Raw genomic sequence first — 24,087 nt, forward strand, 5'->3', positions numbered from 1 at the left:
ATGCATTCAATGCCTTATATTTTTCAGGGAGGAAGGAAGGAAGGGAGGGAGGGAGGGAGGGAGGGAAGGAGGGAGAAAGAAAGAAAGAAAGAGTGATTGGTGCTTTGTACAAATGTAGATGCTGGACAGAACTGCAGCTTTACTCTATAATCTCTTCAAAGAATACATGTCATTTTTCCTGCTTAGTAAAAGATAAGATGAAGTTTGAAATTCTAAATAGAAACACAATACCACAAATCCTAAATCCATTTTTAACAAAAGAGCTTTCTGAGTACCTGTAACAGACTCTGCCAGGGACATCCAGAGTCAAAAAAGTCAAGATGGCAGCTGCAACCACACAAATCAAATTCAAATTCCTGCCCACTTCTGTGTGTGCTGCATCCCTATGCCCCACCTGAAAGCATATGGATTTAGTACGTTAGGGTTTAACAGGATAGCCTGGTACCAACCCCATGAGATTTTTTTTAAAAAGGGGGGCTTATTCTCACAAGACACTGAATTACAAAATATATAACTGCATTTTAGCCTAGTGCCTTTGTCCACAACAAATATTTCCCAAGGACCAAGGTTGTTGCATTAGAAAATGAAAATGAATGAACAATTTCAATATAGAGAGTGAACATTTAGAGCAGGTATTGTAGGTAGGTTTGTGGCAGAATTCTTAGTAAAGATGGGGAAATAGATGGTAAAATGAACAAAGACTTGTAGAAAGGTAATAGGAAGTATACCATCTTTATGAGGATTGACTGTTGAAAGAAGTGAGATTGTTTGTTTCTGCTTGCTATCTATCTATCTATCTATCTATCTATCTATCTATCTATCTATCTATCTATCTATCTACCTACCTACCTACCTACCTACCTACCTACCTACTTACATCTATCTATCTATGTACTGTACTGTACTGTACTATACTGCCTGCCTGCCTGCCTGCCTATCTATCTATCTACCTACCTACCTACCTACCTACCTACCTCCCTACCTCCCTAATTTATTGGCTTCCCATTATTGTTGTTGTTGTTGTTGTTAGTTGTGAAGTCATGTCCGACCCATCGCAACCCCATGGACAACGTTCCTCCAGGCCTTCCTGTCCTCTACCATCCTCTGGAGTCCATTTAAGCTCATGCCTACTGCTTCAGTGACTCCATCCAGCCACCTCATTCTCTGCTGTCCCATTCTTCTTTTGCCCTCAATCATTCCCAGCATTAGGCTCTTCTCCAGTGAGTCCTTCCTTCTCATTAGGTGGCCAAAGTATTTGAGTTTCATCTTCAGGATCTGGCCTTCTAAAGAGCAGTAAGGGTTGATCTCCTCTAGGACTGACCTGTTTGATCGCCTTGAAGTCCAAGGGACTCACAGGAGTCTTCTCCAGCACCATAGTTCAAAGGCCTCAATTCTTTGGTGCTCAGCCTTTCTTATGGTCCAACTTTCACAGCCATACATTGCAACTGGGAAAACCATAGCCTTGACTATACGCACTCTTGTTGGCAGGGTGATGTCTCTGCTTTTTAGTAAGCTATCTAGATTTGCCATGACTTTCCTCCCCAGGAACAAGCGTCTTTTAATTTCTTGGGCTTCCCATTTTACCACAGGATAACTCTAGGTGGCTACTTGTTACTTGGGAGCAAGAGCATTTTGGAAGAAACAAAAATAAGCTGTCGGGTGAAAAATGGTCATAAAACACTTCTTTCAATACCCTTGTAAATTCTAAAAGTCACCAGATGAAAGGTTGTTATGTCAAAGGCTACCTATGTTTCAGAACACTGAAGGTGACTCATGCAGAGATGCCACAGAGCAAACTTAGCCGAGCTTGAATATTATTTTATCTTCAACTTTGGCTTCTGGGAACAGCTACTGTACAACCTTTGGCTTTTAAAGAACACAAGATGGAAGAACCTCGATATTTTTAAAATATCCATTTAAGAAGTAATTCAAAGACTTTTTTAAAAAAAGAATCCAGTTAGAGCTTTATTAGCTAAATGTTGGTGTTAAGATTGAGGGGATGTTTTTCTAAGAGGAGAGGGGTTCCACTTGATGTTTGAACTTATTACCTTCACCAGTTGGACCATCATTCCCTGATCTGTCAACGCCCTGTCAAGGCTACTGCTGTGGGGAAGAAAGTAAATTTCATGTAAGGGATCATTAGAAAAGGATTTGAAAATAAAGCATCCATTGTTATAATGCCTCTATTTAAAAACTATGGTGAGGTCACCTTTCAACATACTGCGTAAGGTTCCAGATGCCCACAAATTTTTTTTCTTCTTCTTAAAAAAAAGAAAAAAGTAGAACTGAGAAATGTGCAGGAAATAACCACCCCAAATAAACTAACAGTTATTTCACCTTTCCTGAAAGAGCGGCTTCTAGCAAGAGGTGAGATTTATAAAACGATGAACAGCAAGGAGGAACAAGTGATAAGTGAGATGTTTTCCCCTTCCAAATAATTCTAGATCTTCTTCAAAGATTCTTTGTTCTTATATCCATAATTTTTCTGGGAAGATGGTTTGTGAAGTAATGCACAGGGTGTTTTTTTTGGACCAGACGCTGCCAGAGAAATGGAGCTGACTATAGATTCAGGATGGACAAGAGAACGCATTTCTTCACACAGTAGCTGCATTCACTTGTCATACTAAGTCAACACTTATTAATGGTTTGTAGAATAAACCCTAATGCTCTGATTCATATACTGTATAATGCTAAGCCATAACGAACATGTCAATAACAGGAAAAAGACATAATGGCTTAGTATGACATGTGAATCTGGCCATAATATGATTCTGAATTAATCACATCACAGCTGGATTCATGTTTAATATTAAACCATAAATTGCACTAAGCCATAAATCATAAAATCATAGGATTGGAAGAGGACTTGGGAGTCCTTCTAGCCTAACTTCTTGCCTATCCCAAGATTCCTACCCTGGGCAGAGGTTACACCAGAACACAGAATAGCAACTTGGAACGGACTTTGGAGGTCTTCTAATCCAACCCCCTGCCCAAGGAGGACACCCTATACCAGAGATCTTCAAACTTGGCAGCTTTAAGACTTGTGGACTTCAACTCCCAGAATTCTCCAGCCAGCTATGGAGAATTCTAGGAGTTGAAGTCCACAAGTCTTAAAGCTGCCAAGTTTGAAGTCCTCTGCCCTATACCATTCTGGACAAATGGCTATCCAATCTCTTCTTAAAAACCTCCAGTGTTACAGCAGCCACAACTTCTGACAGCAAACTATTCCACTGATTAATTTTTCTCAGTCAGGAAATTTCTTCTTAGTTGGATCTCTCTTTGATAAGCTTCCATCCATTACATCTCGTCTTGCTTTCAGGGGCCTTGGAAAATAGGTTGTCTCCCTCTTCACAAAGAAAACAAAAGGAAAAAAAGAAAGAATGAGTCCAGCTGAACTTGAGATTCATAAAAGTCTCCTTGTTGCTTGTTCTTAAAGTTAAAGTTCTTAAACCCTAACCCTGCACAGCGACAGAATCTGGGTTTGCTTTGCATTGGCTTAACACCGAGGTTCCCAGTGCCGGATGGAATAAGAGAGTTTGATTGATTAGCTGACTTGTTACAGAGCCTGACACTGATTAGGGATAAGAAGGAATGACTGGCCCGAGATCACCTAGAGCAGTGATGGCTAACCTTCTTGCCATCATGTCTCTCGTGCATGTGCCCACACTCACAATTCTATGCGACTCACCCCCTGCGCATGCGCGCACAACCCCCCCTGCGCTTCCCCCACTTTTGGCATGCGATGGCAAGGTAGGACCGTTTTTCGCTCTCCCCAGGCTCCAGAGCCTTTCTAGGAGGCTGGGGAGGGTGAAAACGACCTTCCCCACCCCCACCTCCCAGAGGCCTTCCGGAGGCTGGAAACAGCCTTTTTCCTGACTTCCGGTGGGCCCAAAAGGCCCGAAAATCAGCTGGCCGGCGCATGCATGCATGCCAGAGCTGAGCTCGCGTGCCCACCGATATGGCTCCGCGTTCCACCTGTGCCACGCGTGCCATAGGTTCGCCATCACGGACCTAGAGTTTCCATGCCTAAGGGAGGACTAGAACCTGGCTCTTTACTTCTTTCGTCTAAAACAGGGGTCCCCAACCCCCAATCTGTGGACCAGCACTGGTTGACAGCATGCCAGAACAGGGCTGCGCAAACAAGCGAAGCCCCATCCGCGGGACACAGGTAGCACATGAAACCACGCCCACTCCGGTCTGCAGAAAAACCTCTCTTCATGGAAGTGGTCCCTGGTGCCCAAAACACTTGGGGGCCACTCGTCTAGCACCTTCATCACTGAAACATCCTGGCTTTCTGAGGAAATCATTCCCAAGAAGAATTCAATACACACCATCAAGGCAGATTCTTCTCACCCATAAATAACATCTTAGGACTGTGATGGCGAACCTATGGCACGCGTGGCAGAGGTGGCACGCAGAGCCCTCTCTGCTGGCACACGCGCCGTCACCCCAGGTCAGATCTCCGTGGCGTTTCTTTCGTGAGCTTCTGTTTCTCTGCAAACGACGAAACAGAAGCTCACGAAAGAAAAAGATCTTACCTCTTGCGGCGCTCCTGGTGTTTGAATGCCCTGCCTCCCACCAGCCAGCTGGTCTTCGGGTCTCTGCTGCACATGCACGCATGTCCGTGCATGTCTGTGTTCACACATGTCCATGCATGCACATGCACGCATGTCCATGCATGCACACGTTCACACACAGCTTTCCGTTTGGGCATGCGTGCATGCGCAGTTTGGGCACTTGGTTGTTGTGGCTCTGTTATCTGAGCCTGTGTCATCGGCAGGAGAGGACTCCGAGAGTGAAGGAGAGGAGTTGGCAAGGCCTCCCTCTCCAGGACCCTCCTCTTTGGCAATGCCTTCGGTGTCTGCCGAAGGGCAAGAGATAGGGCCGGGGCCAAGCACGTCCACGCAGCCACAGGTGGACAGTGATGAGAGTAATGAGTCTTGGCTGGATCCACGCCAGCGTCGCAGAGATAAGCGCGCGCAACAGAAGAAAGGGCGTGCCCGAGATTAGGCTGAGTCACTGGACCACACCCCACAAGGTATAAAAGGGAGCGTGGTGGCCAGTCAAACCTTGTGACGAACAAAGCTGAAAGCTTCCACACCATTCTGCATTGCCGGACTTTTGCTATAGACTTTGCTGGATTATCTCCGGACTTGATTGACTCTGTAATTATTGAGCTGTTTCTTTTGATGTACCAGAAGCGGGGAGAAGTTATCTCTCCTCTTCGTAAGTAATAAACTCTTGGCAGGCAGTCACTAGGTTGTTGCCAAGTTCCGTTATCATAAGGAAAAGGATTTTGTTGGCTGGTTTAGTCTTTAACTCTTGAACGTCTGTTGGTGTGTGTGCGTGTGGGACAGGGACAGAACATTGGTGTCTAAAAGGTTCACCATCACTGTCTTAGAATATTCAGCTCCATCAGCCTACTTTATAACAGGGGTCTCCGACCTTGGCAACTTTAAGCCTGGTGGACTTCAACTCCCAGAATTCCCCAGCCAGCAAAGCAAAGCTGGCTGAGGAATTCTGGGGGTTGAAGTCCGCCAGGCTTAAAGTTGCCAAGGTTGGAGACCCCTGCTTTATAAGACATTGGACAAAGGAACAGAGTTTAAGCCCAGTGATCTCGAAATTCTGTGTTCTCAAGTGATTAGCTTGGCTCCTTCCAGATATCTCTTGAACTGCAATTCCGAGAACGTCCAACTAGCAGGCCCAAAAAGGATTTGCAGTTCCACTGCATACCATATCTAGAGAAAGTGAATTTGGAGAAGATGGGGAAGGAAAAATGCGTGCTTTGTTGGGTTGGGGAGTGATTCTGATGAAGGAGGGGAACAGAAAGAGAGGCCACCTGTGTCAAGAAGAGAGAAGTCCGTTCAGAGACGTTTTGGCCACAGAAGTTTTGGGATGCCTGGTTCATTGTATAATCAAGGCTTTGCTATTCTGCGAAGCTTCTGGAAAGGGAAGCTGGCATGCAAAAACTGGACAGGGAATAACCCTCTTCCGTCAGCCATGGTTTCAAAGCGGTCAGCTGCCTATGATGAATGTGAGGTTGCTTTATTGTAGGAAAATCTCAGGCTTTTAAGTTCTCTTTTCCTTTTGCTTGAAAATGACTTCCTGTGGGGAAATCTGCTCTAATACAGGTAATCCTCAACTGACAACCATTCGTTTAGTGACCATCAGGGGTGAAATCCCGCAGGTTCTGACAGGTTCTGGAGAACCGGTAGCAGAAATTTTGAATAGTTTGGAGAACCGGCAAATACCACCTCTGGCTGGCCCCAAAGTGGAGTGGGAATGGAGATTTTGCAATATCCTTCCTCCAGGAGTGGGGAAGGAATGGGGATTTTGCAGTATCCTCCCCCTGCCATGCCCATCAAGCTACACCCACCAATCCACACCACGTCCACCAAGCCACGCCCATAGAACCGATATTGAAAAAAGTTGGATTTCACCACTGGTGACCATTTGAAGTTACAATGCCACTGAAAAAAGTGAACGATGACTGTTTCTACAACTGTTGCAGCATCTACAACAGTCACATGATCAAAATTCGAACACTTGGCAACTGGTATGTATTTATGACAGTTACAGCGTCATGTGATCACCTTTCCCCACCTTTTGCCACGCAAAATTAATCTGGGAAGCCAGATTCACTTAATTAATAGGAGCCTTGGTAGTACAGTGGTTTAATGCACCCTGTAATTAACACAGCTGCCTGCAATTTCTGCAGGTTCGAATCTTACCAGGCTCAAGGTTGACTCAGCCTTCCATCCTTTCTAAGGTAGGTTAAATGAGGACCCAGTTTGTGGGGGCTATAAGATGACTTTGTATAAATATACAAAAGTATGAAGGCTATTGCTTAACGCATTGTAAGCCGCCCTGAGTCTCCGGAGAAGAGCGGCATATAAATCAAATTAAAAAAAAAAAAAAATTAACGGTGTTACTAACTTAACAACTGCAGTGGTTCACTTAACAACTGTGGCAAGAAAGGTCATAAAACGGGGCAAAATATACTTAACAACTGCCTTCTTAGCAACAGAAATTCGGGGCTCACTTGTGGTCATAAGTCAAGGACTCCCTTTAATTCTAACCATCTGTACCCATAAAAAAAAGGGGGCCTTTCCTAATGTTCCCAGAATGCACCCAACTATACTAGGTTAAGACATCACAGTAAATCAGCCAGCGGTTTTAGGCATTAGCAGACATACTAAGTCTCAGCTATTGACTCCTGATTCTTTCAAGCAAATACCAGTAAACATCAAACGCTATTGTTTGAGCATTCAAATATTCTTGCAAATTTTTTTTAATCAGAGATCAGCTGCTACGTGTACTAAATGGGTAACTAACAGCGAGATAAGGAGGTGGGCAGACAAACAGACATTTCCACCTCTTTCACCCCTTCCTGGTGGAAAAATCTGTTGAACTAATTTTGCTCTATTTTTGGAAAATGTCTTGGCTGCTTGCTTGAGCTTCTGCGTATTAGAAGAATGATTCCATGCTGATGTAGGAATGTGAAACCCATTTGGATTGTTGTTCAGCTTTTCAACAGTGAATTTCTGTTGTAGTTGCTGTGGTTCTTTTCAGTTTTAAGCTAAAATGGAAGTTAGGAAGAGGGAGGGAGGGAGGAAGGAAGGAAGGAAGGAAGGAATGCAAAAGGTGCAAAAGGTTGCAAAAGATGAGCATGTGACTCCAGGGAAATCTGCAACGGTCATAAATACATGCCACTTACCAAGCAACCAAATTTTGATCATGTGACCATGGGGATGTTGCAAAAGTTGTAAGTGTGGAAAACGGTCAAAGCCACTTTTTCAGTGCCAATGTAACTATGGTCACCAAATGAGAGGTTGTAAGTCTAGGACTACCTGCAGGGGTGGGCTTCAAAAATTTCAGCAAAGGGTTCTCTGCCCAGTGGCTGGGTGGGCGTGGCAATGGTGGGCATGGCCTAGTCGACCTCCTGCACCATGGCAGGTGGAGGGGGGGGGGCGTTTTCACCTTCCCCAGGCTCTGGAGGCTTTCCTTGAGCCTCTGGGAGGGCGTAAACTGCCTCCTCCAGGCTCGGGAGGCCCTCCGGAGGCCAGAAACATTTCTGGCCTTCCGGAACCTCTGGGAAGCCCATTCCCCCCACCCCACCCCCGAGCCTCCATGTGGGCCCTGCACTTACCTCACATCCAAAACAGGCTGCGTGGAGACTCCTGGGAGGGGCAAGGTGGGGTGGGAGGGGCAAGGCAGGATGGGAGGGGCCAGCCAGGGGTGGGATTTGGAGATTCTCTGAACTGGTCATAATGTTAGCTACAGGTTCTCCCGAATCCGGGCGAACCCGTAGCAGCCCACCCCCAACTACCTGTATTCTACCTGGTGATATTTGTGTATAGAAGCACCATTTTGGTTGTTTAAAGACTGTTTATTATTATTTATTATTATCATTTAGCATATGATGGGAACATGACAGACGAGAAGTAAAGATATATGCACAGTCTATGTAATTATAAGGAAACTTCTATGGGTGTATCACAGTGGCCTCATACCTGGCTGTCCAATTGATCGTCTCTGGTGTTACTTTGTGCAAGTCTTCTAGGGAGCCAGGGAACACACGTTGTGGGCACTTTTGCACAATATATTTAATAGTTCGCATATCAACACCACAATCGCAACAAGGGGAATCTTTTTATCCCCACGGATACTGTTTGAAGACCGTGTTAGCTATGAAGAAATCACCGGAGTGGCAGAAATTGATAAATCTGCCTCCTGCTACATTCCAATATCCTAAGCCACAGACTCCAACTGCATTTGCCTTTTTCATCTTTCCAATTTTGGCACTCCGGTCTTTGACCACAAACAGCACATCTTGCTTGCATGTTCTGTCGATTTCAAATTGAACTTAAGCCTCAAATTTATCAACTTTCCTCTTCTTCCTGTGTATTGGTAGCTGCAGCATAAACGTGAACGATCATCACATTAAAGTGTTGTCCACGAAGTCTCATCGATATTATTTGGTCATCGACTGCATTGTAGTCAAGTACGGTTCTTGTCATACTCTTCCCAATTATAAAAACAGTACCATTTCTTCTTTGTTTTTCACGTCCTGAGTCCTCAGCAATGCAATCTTCTGATGGAAAGTGTCCGATCTCAATTTGCTGGTGCCTAAGAGGTCGGTTTGTAGTTGTTTCGCTTAATCTTCCAGTATCTTAAGCTTTCCTATATTCATGCTTCTTACATTCCAAGTTCCTACTGTAATTGTGACTTTGCAGCTTTGGATGTTCTTTTCCTGTACAGCAGGGGTGTCAAACTCAAGGCCCACAGGCTGGATCCGGCCTGCGGGGGTACTTAGATCTGGCCCGCGGGGCCGCCCTGGTAACAGTGAAGGACCAAGCCATAGTGCCTCTGCCTGCAAAAACAGGCTCCCAATTTCTGTTTTCGGCTGGGATGGCCTCCTGCAACCCTTTGGCAGCGAAAACGGAGCTTGGGAGGGCTGCATGGTATAGGGCAGGGTTCTGCAACCTTAAACACTCAAAGAGCCATTTGGACCCGTTTCCCACAGAAAAGAAAACACCAGGAGCCACAAAACCCTTCTCGTGCCTGACTATTTCTTGAGCGGCCACAAAACTAGCATATGTAATTGAATTAAAGATTCTGTTTTCTTCTGGAACTTTTCTTTTCTTGGATTTATCCATGGTTGGCCTACCCGGGGTTGAAAAACTCAATAAATCGCGTGCTGGCAGGTGTCACACATTGGCAGTTGTGATGTATATTTTGAGTGACAGGGAGCCGCAGCAGATGGGTGAAAGAGCCACATGTGGCTCCAGAGGTGCAGGTTGCTGACCCCTGGTATAGGGTCTCCTGCTTGAGCAGGGGGCTGGACTAGAAGACCTCCAAGGTCCTGTCCAGCTCTATTCTGATTCTATTCTCACTTCAAAGTGAGTGCAAGACACTACAACCCGCCGTAAAAGCGAGTGGAAATGTAATCATATCACCGTGGGGGCTGTGGCCATGGGAACTTCAAAATGAGGTCCTAAGTAGCTCTGAGAAGGTCCATCATAACGTTGAACGGCCACTAAGCAACTGGTCGTTAAGCGAGTACTACCTGTATTTATATACTCCCAACGTTCTTCACCCATCTTTCCCAGGAACGCACGGACACAGACACACAAACACACACGCACAGCCTCAGTAAGGCAGCAAAACAGGATTTGGGGGTTGTTGAATGAAATTAGTCTTATATAAATATTTGTATCAGTTATACAATTAAATTATTAACAAGCAAGTCCGTTTACTTAACATTGGGGAGGGAAAGGAAGCTAACCGTATACACTTGTATCTGCAATTCAGATTTCTAAGTAATCCTGTAATTGGGAGTCTCAGCAATAAAATGCCTGTTCAAATATAGAGATGAGGCTAGGTTCTCAGTTATCATCTTATTCCTGCCATTCCCACTGGACTTTCATTTACAATGGCTTTATCACGGTTTATTGCTGCCTGCCAGTGCTGTGAATCACAGGATTGAATTACACAGCTCCATCTCCACAGCAAGCAACAAATGCCTTGCCGAAAGATGGGTTTGCATTCGTGAAATATCAGTCAGAGCTCATCGCCTGAAGCCATCTCTTAATACAGTATTACTTGTGTGTGTGTGTGTGTGTGTGTGTGTGTGTGTGTGTGGGAGGGGGTGTTGTAGGGGCATCAAGTTGAAATCTCAACTCCTCCCATGGATGGTACAGCCCTTGAGATCACTGCAGGCTAACCAATGGCAGCTCGGAAGTGCCAGAAGGCCCATGCATGGGACGGTAATTGAAACAAATGCTTCATTTTGTTAGGCCTTCTTTTTACAGCACAGAATCAGTGGGCCTCTTTTCAAAATGGTAGCGGGCCAGCCTGGTGGGAACTTCTTCAAAGGCTTAGTAGGGGTAGCTGGCTAGGAATTAACATTCTAAAGTGATTTTTTGGGCCCAGGTCTGCATTCAGATATACAAATAATCCTCAATTTACAGCCATTCATTCAGTGACCACTCGAAGTTCCGACGGCACTGAAAAAGTGACTTACGACGTTTTTCACAAATACAACAGCTGCAGCATCCGATGGTCATGTGATCAAAATTCGGATGTTTGGCAACTGGTTCATATTTACGACGGTTGTAGTGACAAGCAAGTCAATGGGGAAGCCAGATTCACTTTACAACTAACTTAACCACTGCAGTGATTCACTTAACAGCCATGGCAAGAAAGGTTGTAAAATGGGGCAAAACTCACTTAACAACTGTCTCTCTTAGCAACAGTAATTTTGGGCTCAACTGTGGTGGTAAGTCGAAAATTACTACTGTATAGTAAAATCTTGCGGCAGAGAAAATATTCTCCACGTCCACCTCTCTTCCTCTATTAGTTCTCATTCTACAAGTAGTCCTCAGTTAAGTATTGTAACTGAAAATAACAATTATGTCACTAAGCAATGGAGTCATAAAGCCAAAAATCACAGGACCATGACAATTTAGGATGGCAGTTCTGGTTGCGGTCACTAAGTGAATCACACAGTCATTAAGCGAGAAATCACATGACCACAACTTCTTACAACCTTCCACCAATTTCCCCACTGACTTTGCTCCTCAGAAGCCAGCTGTGGTGGCCACAAATGGTAATCACATGACCAGGGGGACACTGCAACAGCTGCAAATTTGAGGACAGGGATTGTAAATCTCCTCCTTCAGTGCTGTCATAACATTGAACAGTCACTGAGGGAGGGATCATTACAAGACTATCTGCATTTGATAAAAGAAGTACCAAAATGCAGTACTTTCAAAGGGAAAGGTAATTTTGGAGAAAGGTTTGAGGCAGTGGTGAAATCCAAATTTTTTTGCTACCAGTTCTATGGGCATGGCTTGATGGGTGTGGTGTGGCTTGGTGGGTGTGGCAGGGAATGGATACTGCAAAATCTCCATTCCCACCCCACTCCAGGGGAAGGATACTTCAAAATCCCCATTCGCTCCCCACTCCTGGGGGAAGGATATTGCAAAATCTCCATTCCCACCCCATTCTGGGGCCAGCCAGAGGGGGTATTTGCCGATTCTCCAAACCATTCAAAATTTCCGCTACGGGTTCTCCTAACTGCTCAAAATATCCGCTACGGGTTCTCCAGAAGCTGTCAGAACCTGCTGGATTTCACCCCTGGCTTGAGGGAAATATGTTGTTCATTAACTACTTTGATTGTTAGGTAGTCCAGCTAACCACGTGTATAAAAGTCAATGCAGAAGTATCTGTCAACATACTGACTCCATGGTTTCTTTCACTTTGATTATGTCCCGGGGCAGAAAACTTTTACTTTGGAATGAATAACAATAACAGAGTTGGAAGGGACCTTGGAAGTCTTCTAGTCCAACCACATTGCTCAAGCAGGAGATCCTATATCAGGAGTGTCAAACTCAATTTCATTGAGGGCCGCATTAAGGCTGTGGTTAACCTCAGGGTGTGTGTGTGTGTGTGGGGGCAACTGGATGGGTGTGGCCAACTGGGTGGCCATGTCCATCTTGACGCCACTCCCCAAACTGCTGGCATGTTTCCTCTTTGCATTGGGTAGACTGGGCCGAAGCAACATGGACTGGCCCCTTACATTTCCCAGGATGGCCCTGCAGGCCAGATCTGACCACATCCAGCCCATGGGCCTTGTGTTTGACATTCCTGCCCTATAATTTCAGACAAGTGACTGTCCAGTTTCTTCTTAAAAACCTCCAGTGATGGAGCACCCACAATTTCTGAAAGCAAGCCGTTCCACTGATTAATTGTTCTGTCAGGAAATTTCTCCTTAGCTCTAGGTTGCTTCTCTCTTTGGTTAGTTTCCATCCATTGTTTCTTGTCCTACCTTCAGGTGCTTTGGAAATACACCCCTTCTTTGTGACAGCCTCCCAAATATTGGAACACTGTCGTCATATCACCTCTTTAATTAAATTAAATTTTAGTTTAATTTTCATTAAACTAAATATACCCAATTCCTGCAACTGTCCCTCGTATGTTTTAGCTTCCAGTCCCCTAATAATCTTTGTTGCTCTTCTCTGTATTCTTTCTAGTCTCAACATCTTTTTTATATTGTGGCGACCAAAACATTTTGAATATGTTGGAATGTTTTGAATATTGATGGGTCTTGCTGTGGCTAAAGGGAGTCCCATCCTTGAGAAATAATTAGAAAAGTTCTCCATCCTCTGGCAGTGTTGGAAAAGAATCATGTTAATCTACAGTAGTAAAAAGTTAGAAGGAATCTGATCGGATCTTTTTTATTATTATCGTATTAAAGGCCTAAGCGTTCGTGAATTGCTGCTCAGGAAAGCTTCTATCTTCTAACAAAATTTGTCTGTCGGAAAAAGTGGTCCCAGATTTATGTTTCCCCAGAGAAATCCCCCAAAATTATCCATCTAATTTCTCTGTTCATTCAGGTTTGTGGAGAATCTTACCCAGTCATTTGCCCTGAAATTAAATCCAAAATTTTTCCCTACCGGTTCTGTGGGCGTGGCTTGGTGGGCATGGCAGGGGAAGGATATTGCAAAATCTCCATTCCCACCCCACTCCAGGGGAAAGGTACTGTAAAATCTCCATTCCCTCCCCTCCTGGGGGAAGGATATTGCAAAATCTCCATTCCCATCCCACTCTGGGGCCAGCCAGAGGTGGTATTTGTCGATTCTCCAAACAACTCAAAATTTCCGCTATCGGTTCTCCAGAACCTGTTAGAACCTGCTGGATTTCACCCCTGATTTGCCCCCAACCTCCACTTTTAATAGTGTGGAGGAGAAAATAGGAAAGGCAAAATTGTGAAGTACAGTATAGAAATTTTGCTAGCGTGGCTGCGAGCCTTCTGAGCAGGAGCAGTCTATCTGATCAGTAGAGACTAGAGATTTCCAGAAATGGATCAATTTATTTATTTATTTATCCTTGGGCTAACTGTTTAGCTGGGGATATGGAGGAAGTGGGATATTTCATGGCCTATGTTTGAAAAATAGGGCAAAAAAAAGTTGGCAGCCTTCTTTGACCCCACACTTAGAGGACTGGTGACATATTCTGCTCTAATGGGAACAGGACGTGAATAGGGGAATACCATAAACTGTGCATTTAGCTCAGGAAGATACTTACTAAATGACCATGTTTCTAATCATATCCTAAAGTTTCAGAAGGGTTTGTCATGGGTGTGAGTGAAAGCATTTTAAATATTTCTCAGGCAGTGCTCATCTGGCATTCAAAAATGGAGATATTCTCTCTTCCCCACTCTGTTCTGTGCCAGAGAAATAGAACAACAAAGTTAAAATTACAATATAGTTCAAACTATAACAAAGTTAAAGGCGGGCAAGGGAACAAGCTTATCCCATTAATTTATCAGAATTAAAGAAAAGCCTTGTTGCCTTCAGTAGTTTAAAAAATGGGGGGGGGGATCAGCTCTTCCCTTTCACAGGGAAGTAACCCAGAAGGAAATGCATTGTTCCAAGTTCCGTGTGAAACTAATGTAAGGAATAAATAGAAAGCCTGAGAAAAGTAGCTGGATGGCTGGACATCTTGACCTGTTTCTGATAAGGACAGAGAGGCAATTCAGTTCGGGCCTCTAGTCGCTATTTCAGAGCATCAGAAAACTTATCTAGTTCTAACAGGAGGCTGCCTGCTGGGGCTCTGGTTGAGTCCCTGTCCTGTACAGCTGCATTCTAGCGAAGATGTCTAATGCAGGGGTCTCCAACCTTGGAACTTTAAGACTTGTGGACTTCAACTCCCAGAATTCCTCAGCCAGCAAAGCTAGCAAAGAACTCTGGGAGTTGAAGTCCACAAGTCTTAACGTTGCCAAGGTTGGAGACCCCTGGTCTAATGCCCTTTGTGTGAATTAGGTGTGACTCCATTATTCAGGTGCTCCAGATCAGAGGATATGCCAGGAGTATCAACCGTTAAAAGAGTTTTTGTGGTTACTCTGTTTCTTTTCCAAATTTTTATTTGGAAAATGTTTATAGTTCACAAATACAGGTAGTCCTTGACCTACGACCACAGTTGAGGCCAAAATTTCTGTTGCTCAGCAAGGCAGTGGTTAAATGTGATATGTTTCGTTTTATGACCTTTTTTGCCAGTTAAGCAAATCACTGCCGTTCCAGTTAAACGAATTACGTGGTTGTTAAGCAAATCTGCCTTCCCACATTGACTTTGCTTGTTGGAAGCCATCTGAGAAGGGTACAAATAGTGATCACATGACCCTTGGATGCTGCTACCATTGTAAATAGGTAATTTATAATGGTTAGCAGCATTGTAAATTACCTAAATTACCAAACACCCAAATTTTGATCACGTAAACTATGAGGATGCTGCAAGGCTCCTGTGAAAAATGGTCATAAGTCACTTTTTCCCCGTGCTGTTTTAACTTCGGTCACTAAACAAATGGTTGTAAGTCGAGGACTATCTGTAAACAAGAATGTGAATTCTTTTTCATAGATTCTGGAAATTAAGTTTGTCCCAATGTGTGTGTGTGTGTGTGTGTGTGTGTGTGTGTAAGTGAAACAGCCCTACTTGAAAACGTGCCTCAGCACTTAGATATTTGGGAGAAAACAGACAAGAAAGCAGATTTTTTTTAGTTTTGAGGGACTAATGCGTGTTTTTCTCTACAGTATAACCATAAAGTCCTACTGTTCCCATTTATTCCTACTCATTTCCTGTGTTCATGTCCATGTTTATATATGTTTTCTCCTACATGTTTTGACAAACTAAATAAAATAAAATACATAAAAATAAACCACGGCAGGCACTTTTTTTTTTTTTTTTGCAGCATACAATTTCCAGCAATAATATTGTGGAACTATTGTTAACACTCAGTTCGAGAATAAATTCAAAGTGCCGTTTGGGGATTTTGGGGGAAAACTGACGAGTGGGAAATGCGACTACAACTTTAATCAACCGAGCTTCCCCTCCCCCGCTCTATTTTTCTCCAAAGTGATCCTATTTCTCCTCCCCCCACTTTTTTTTTTCTTTCATTCTTTCTTTCTTTTAGCTCCACCACTGGTCTATGAATCAGCCCAGACGGATTGATTTCTTGTTTGCTACTATGAACCACGCAAAGAAAGACGGGGTAGGGCAAAAGCGTAAAAATCAGAACTTTTTAAGCCTGTAGGCGTTCAATGTTCATTTGCCCATAAAATAACATTAGACTCAGATGGGTTTACTTCCTAGAAGGCACACATAAATCTGCTGTTTCCATGTAATATCTATTCTACCAATTTACAAGAGTACATAACTTTGGAAAAAGTACATTAAGAATGTAATCCCTAGACCAAGTCACTATACATTTCGGGACTGGACTCTTAAATTCTGTTCCATCCTGGCATCAGATGTGATTTAATAGTGCAAAAGCAGCTGGTTTTTTTTTTTTTTAATTGCCTATCATACCTTACTTTGCAGATGCAATTCCAAGCCAATTACGGAAATATACCAGCGGTTCAAGCTGTTGGAATTTTTTATTATTACAAAATACACGATGCCAGGAATTGCCAGCCATAAAAAATAGATCATATGGCTCTGTAAAGGCCCTTTATATAAATGCTATTGGTAGCATAAGCATATAGAGGCCTAGCCAGAGAACCAGGTTGAATTCAACATACTCTGCATGTTCCCGTCTTTAAAAGTCAAGATACCTCATTGAATTCAATGCACCTTGCTTCTGAAGTCATATTCGCAGTTAGATATTTTGAATAGACCTATTCGCAGCTTTTGCACGCTTCAAACACTTTCTGAAGAATGCAAAGCATCAAAAAAAACCTTTTTTAAAAGTGCAAAACATCCCCGCTCTAAACAGATAAATCATATCTATCGCTTGTCTTAATAAGCAAACAAGAAAGTAAGTAAATAAAAGCAAAATTATGACCATCCGTTTTAAACTATTTTTTTTTTAAAAAAAGAATCACTCTCATTCCAGCACTTGTGTTACATTCACTTCTTTTCAATTTCTCCTCCCGATTTCTTTTTTTTAATCAGCAAAACTGCTAAACAAAAACAATTCACAAAAATAACTCGGCCGAGGCCCGTTAAACAAAAGATCACGGCAGCTGCCTGCACGGCCTCCCCCTTGCTCAGTGGGCGAAAAAAGGGCTCGCAGGGTTAGGCAGACAGTCAGATGGAGGGATGGAGAGGAAAGAGACCGGAGGCTCGCTCTGATTGGTCAATCGTCTTGCTACTCCACCGCATCGTGCCGTTCCATTGGATCCTACCCCGCGGCCTTATCATTCCATCTCTTCGGTGCTCCCATTTCGTCACGCTGCTGCTGCTGCTGCTGCTCTCGTTTTTTCCCTACAACAATTTTTTGTGTCACTCCGCTCTGAAAAATAGTTCGTATTCCTCCACCTCTCGGCATGGCTCCTCCCAGTTCCACCCACTCCACGGAAACTCCTCCCACCGTACCTTTTCATCGATCTGTTTTCGGCAAGTGCAATTGTTTCCACAGACGAGTAAGAAAGAATAATAAAGAAACACAGTGCAAATGTATACGTCTCAAAGAACTATACTTTGGTCAAAGAAAGTTATGGCTTGAAAAATAATGCTAAGTAGAGCAAAGCAATGTTGACTATAGTATAGCAGAAAATTCCAGAATTTGTATAAATGCGCACTGTTGATTTGACCAACTCAGAACTTTTTTAAAAAAAAAAACTGTTCAATGTCTCCGGAATTTTTTATCAGGCAGAAGGAAGGAAGGCGAATATTTGTAGCTCAGGGTTGAAATGAGGGATGATGATAATAATAATAATAATAATAATAATAATAATAATAATAATAATAATAATAATAATAATAATAATAATTTTATTACTATACCGCCCTTCTCCAGAAGGACTCAGGGCAGTGTACAGCCTGATTAAAAGCACAAAGACAGACAAAATTTAAAAATAATTAAAATTATTAAATGATAGGCCCAATTATAAAACCCCAAATTTAAAATCCCATATTTAAAACCAATTAAAATCTACATTGATAGCCCAGCCTGGCGGAACAACAAGGTTTTGAGGGCACAGCGAAATACACGGAGATCAGAGATTTTACGAATTTCTGGGGGCAGTTCACTCCAAAGGGCAGGGGCTCCCACAGAGAAGGCCCTTCCCCTGGGTGTTGCCAGCCGACATAATTTGGCCGATGGCACCCTGAGGAGACCCTCTCTGTGGGAGCAGACTGGCCGGTGGGAGGCTACTGGTGGCAGAAGACAGTCTCGAAGGTATCCAGGTCCAATGCCATGGAGCGCTTTAAAGGTGGTAACCAACACCTTGAATCGCACCCGGAAGACCACTGGGAGCCAGTGCAGCTCACGCAGGAGGGGTGTCACGTGGGCAAAACGAGTTGCGCCCATAACCACCCGCACGGCTGCATTCTGGACCAGTTGGAGCCTCCGGATGCTTTTCAAGGGGAGCCCCCATGTAGAGAGCATTGCAGTAGTCCAGTCGGGAGGTGACAAGGGCGTGAGTGACTATGCGCAAGGTGTCACGATCCAGAAAGGGCTGCAACTGGCGGATCAGGCGAACCTGATAAAAAGCCCCCCTGGCCACGGCCGTCATATGTTCTTCTAAAGACAGCCATGTGTCCAGGAGGATGCCCAGATTGCGAGCCCGCTCTGTGGGGGGTAAAGACTCACCCCCAATAGTCAGCGATGGCATCAGCTGACTATATCGTGATGCCGGGAACCACAGCCACTCATCTTAGCACTGCTAGCATTGATGATGTTACCTAGCTTGGGTAATGAACTTCTGCAAGAAAACAATCAAGCTCAGAGAGCACCAAGGACCCCTGAAAGCAACCCCTGTCATCATGACATCACGTGATGTATAGCAACTTTTTTCCCCCTTGATAAACCGGGGGTGGGGGTGTCCAGTGTGTGATGCATCTGGTCAGTGGTGGGATTCAAATAATTTAACAACCAGTTCTCTGCCCTAATGATCAGCTGGTTAGGCGTGGCTCGGTGGCCAGGTGACCGTGTGGGCGTGGCCAACTCAACGTCACTCACGTTGATGGGCGCTTCGCCTTAGCTGTTACAATGTAATAAGGGTTAACCAGAGAGGCAGTTTCTGTAAGCAAGGCAATAAAGATTAGGCTTGAAACACCACCAGAATGTTTCCTTCCTTACAGGATTAGCCCTGTAAAGTAGGAAAAAACAAAATACAATTTCTTCCAACAACAGGTTCTCTGAACTGCTTAGAAAGTTAACAACCGGTTCTCCCGGATAGGTGCGAACTGGCTGAATCCCACCACTGCATCTGGCCCACGGGCTGCGAGTTTGATACCCCTGCCTCAGAGGAAACATAGGACAAAAACTGGAACAAGGGAAATGAAAGAACTATGTGTTCAAACTTCACTTTGGGAAAACCTAGTTATGTGAAATGTTATACATAAGTTAAAATAAAAAACCTCATAAGTAGAGACTGCAGATATTCAAATTAAGGTAAACCAGGTCAATAGTTTAGAGCTTTTTCAAAGAAAAAAAAAAACCTTTGTGACCTTTGAGGTCACATGGACATAATACCCATCAAGGGGTCAAATTTGTCCTAGTTTAAGTTTTATTTATTTATGCAGCTTACCTACCATCTCAATAGTCTTTACAGCCTCTAAGATTAAGGATTGTCAGTTTATGGAATTCCTTGCTACAAGGTAAAAACAATCAAGATCGTATATTTTTTTTTAACCAGACAAAATCACAGAGAAGAAAGGATTAATTGTGAGCAAGCAAAGAAAACCTGTGTTTAGAGACTGCTCAGCTTTGAAAGCAAAATACTGTGGACCGGCCACCAAGGGATGATGGAGAACGTTAGTGCAATGTAGAGGATCTGCCTGGCAGTTTTTAAAAATAAAGACTTTTCCATTACAGTATTTGAGCCTTTGCTCTGACTCATCTTAGATCTTCTTATGCCTTCTTAACGAAAGAGAACATCCATTGTTAGACACAGACTACTTTTTAGGAACAAGGTGCTAGGATTGAGCAGTAGAGCAGTGTTTCTCAAACTCGGCAACTTTAAGAAATGTGGGCTTCGACTCCAGAATTCCCAGCAGCCAGGCTGGCTAGGGAATTCTGGGAGTTGAAGTCCATACATCTTAAAAGCTTGAGAAACATTGCTTTATATTCCCCACTTTGAAATCTCCTTTTACTTTCCACTCTCCCAAACAGTATTTGGGTATTGTATTTGGCCTACACGGGGGGGGGGGGGGGGAGGATCTACCATGCTGGCTGAGGAATTCTGGGAGTTGATGTCCATGAATGGTTTTTTTTTTTAAATTTGATTTATATGCCGCCCTTCTCCGGAGACTCAGGGCGGCTTACAATGCGTTAAGCAATAGCCTTCATCCTTTTGTATATTTATACAAAGTCAGTTTATTGCCCCCACAAACTGGGTCCTCAATTTACCTACCTTAGAAAGGATGGAAGGCTGAGTCAACCTTGAGCCTGGTGAGTTTCGAACTTACAGTAATTGCAGACAGCTGGTGTTAATCACAGTGCTATCAGTCTGCTGAGCCACCAGGCTCATTTGAATGTTAAAGTTGGCAAGGTTGAGAAACATTGCAATAGGGCAGGGGTATCAAACTCAAGGCCCGGGGCCGAATTTGGCCCGCAGGGTGTTTAGATCAGCCCGTGGGGCCGCCCTGGAAACAGCAAAGGACTGGCCCGCGGTGTATCTGCCAGCAGAGGCTGGCAGAGGGTTGCAGGAGGCCATCGCAGCCAAAAATGGAGTTTGCGAGGGCTGCGTGCGGCCATCCCGAGCTCAGTGACAGAGAATTACAGGAGGCCGTCCCAGCTGAAAACGAGCCCGTTTTCGCTGGCAGAGCGCTCAGGTCACCACAAGCGCCTCCGACACAAGTGAGGTCGAGCTGGCCACACCCACCCCAGCCACACCCACTCCTCCACGCCACCAGGTCAAACACAACCCTGATGAAATCTAGTTTGACACCCCTGCAATAGGGGAAGGCTGACTCTCTGAAACTTAGGTGTTAGTTACAGAGCAGATTAATATTACTGCTGAGAGCAGCTAATAGTACTTTATCCTCTTTTGTGGGCATTCTAAAGTCATTGTAGAATCCCATTTAAGTGCCTTCAGAATCCAATCCTTACATCCTCATTTCATCTCACTAGGCCTGTAGTGAGGAAGTACTGGGTGTGATGTCCCTTCTGATGTCATTCTGCAAAACATATTGTGACATCACTGTGTGTCATTGTGATTAATACTTGATATCTATGTTGTTGTCTAGGGTTGGAATGGTGGTAGGGGATTCAAAAATATCAAGATGGCAGCTTTGGACCAATCTTCATTCATGTAGGTTGCAGATGCTGTTTTGATGCTTTTCAATCACCAGCCTGCAGATACCTCTGGGCTCCATCTAAGAAATTGGACTAAGCAAATGGCTTCACATATTGTGCTAGGTCACTATCTACTTACCCATAGTTTTATTGCAGTTTTCCCCAATCTGGTGCCCTACTATGATGTTAGTCTAATTCTCCCAATCTCCAGCTAGCACACTAGCTAATAATTTTAGAGTTTAGTTAACCATTTCTGGAGATCTGCAAGCTGAGGATATATAATTCAAGGTCTCAGTTCCAATTAGTTTCAACCATGCACCAAGATATAAACCACGATTCATACACCATGATAGATGGATTCACATAACACGCTAAGCCAATACCAAATACACCCCATTATGACTTGGTGCAATAGATGAATGGGCATTGTCTAGGACAGGGGTGGGGAACATGACCCTTTTATGACCTGTGAACTTCAACTCCCAGAATTCCTGAGCCAGCATGGCTCAGGAATTCTGGGAGTTGAAGTCCACAAGTCATAAAGACTCTCTAGTTCTTCACGGCTGGTCTAGGAGCTTTTGAATAGGAATGTATGATCCTGCAGAAAGAGCAATTGCATAGACCAGGGTGTCAAACTCGTGGCATCACATCATCATGTGACACATTGCAACTTTTTTCCCCCCTTCGCTAAGCCGGGGGTGGGCGTGGCCAGCGCACGACGCATCTGGGCCATGGGCCATGAGTTTGACACCCCTGGCATAGGCAATCAGTATGTGTTTTCCTGTGCAGTATTTTAGTAGGAGGTCCACTCAATATTCATCAAATCTTTAAATTGGCAGGTTGACTGCTTGGGGGGAGTGGGAAAATATTTGCTTATTGTTCTTTTAAAAATATTGTAACATCTCCCAACCCACCTTATAGGATGGGGAAAACTGGAGGAGGAGGGAGTATTAGGTTAGGTTAGGTTAGGTTAGGTTAGGTTAGGTTAGGTTAGGTTAGATTAGGTTAGGTTTATTAAATTTGTATACCGCCCTTCTCCCGAAGGACTCAGGGCGGTGAACAGCCAAGATTAAAATACATGCAATATAAAAATTAAAATAAATTAAAACCGAATTAAATCAAATTGGCTTCCCAAAATTTAAAACCCTTTACCCATAAAATAACCCATTAAAATTTTAAGCCAGCCCGGCTTGCTGAAATAGGAAGGTCTTCAAAGCTCGACGGAAAGTACGGAGGTCCGGGATCAGTTGTATTCCTGGGGGTAGCTCGTTCCAGAGGGCGGGTGCCCCCACAGAGAAGGCTCTCCCCCTCGGGGTCATCAGTCGGTAGGTATGTATGTTAGGTATGTTCGTCGCCTTGTGTTATTTATAAAAAAAAATAATAAGATGGGGTAAAATAAAAATAAATACAATTGATTCCTGATGATCTATGGACATGCATCTGGGCGGTTTGTTTGCAACAGCGTGGAAGAGCTTTGCCAGCATTTTCCTACAGAATGTTTTTGCAATTTTACAGCCGAGCCCTCAGCTTTGGCAGCCTCCTTTCCAACAATGAACAACGTCCAATTCCGCTGAGCATCAGATCTCAGACAAGGACCCTATCAGATGGCTAAAGCCCACTTCTTAAGATCAGTCAATTCCTCAAAGTTAAGATGGTTCCATATTTTTGATGGGGAAGGGACAGATGCTGTGGGCTGCATATTTGCTGGATCACTAATGTGTTTTGCATGGGATTTTAATTGAATTGGACAGCTGTGCGAAGAGGTTTTTCCCTTATAAAAAAAGGTAAGCGAGTTGTGGTGGAAATGGGAAGATGTGCTCTAGACGCTGGGCAGTGCTTATATGGAATAATGTGTTCATATGACATGGCATGTCCCAGTGGTGGGTTGCTCCCGGTTCGGTCTGGTTCTATAGAACCGTTAGTAAAACTGGCGGGAGGCTCCGCCCACCTGCCACGACATCATCATGGGTGATATGCGCAGAAATGCACGCACACGGTCCCATTGCGAACCGGTAGTAAAGGTAACTAGAACCCACCCCTGGCATGTCTCCTAATAAAATCAAATTATGGCATAACATGATGCTGGCGTTCACATAACATCTTTAAAAAAATGGCTGGGTTCCTACAATCTATTCATCCAGACACTGGCAACCCATTTATCCCAACACATTGAGGAAAGCCACTCATTCTCTTAGGTTAGAGCACGGATGTGAAACTCACCGCATCACATTGCCGTCGCGTGACATTTTGCGACGTTTTTCCCCATTCATGGAGCTGGAGTGGGTGTGGCCTGTGCGTCTGACCCGTGTGACGCATCTGACCCGCAGGCCGCCAGCTTCACACCCCTGGAGGGGATAGAGGAACAAACATATAATTATGTTGGGATGGGTCTTAACATTATTGGAACCCTACAAAACCAATAGAGACAATCATTTGGCGACTGCCTTCCTCTCTCTTTCACACTCAAGAGAATTGAGAGCAGTGGCTGTAATTCCTTGACTCTTTACAAGCAGTCCTTGACTTACGACCGCAATTGGGATCAGAATTTCTGTTTCTAAGCAAGGTGGTTGTTAGGTGAGTCGTTCCCAATTTTATGACCTTTTGTGCCAAGGTTCTTAAGTGAGTCACCACAGTTGTTAAGTGAATCATGCGGTCATTAAGCAAATGCAGCTTAATGAGGCCTGGCTAGGTGGCTCAGTGGCTAAGACACTGAGCTTGTCGATCAGAAAGGTTGGCAGTTTGGCGGTTCGAATCCCTAGTATAGGTCTCCTGCGTGAGCAGGGGGTTGGACTAGATGACCTTCCAAGGTCCCTTTCAACTCTGTTATTGTTACCTGGCAGCTT

This window comes from Pituophis catenifer, unplaced genomic scaffold (assembly GCF_029215685.1).
Source record: "Pituophis catenifer annectens isolate HBS135680 unplaced genomic scaffold, rPitCat1.0.hap2 SCAF_1, whole genome shotgun sequence".
Lineage (NCBI taxonomy): Eukaryota > Metazoa > Chordata > Lepidosauria > Squamata > Colubridae > Pituophis > Pituophis catenifer.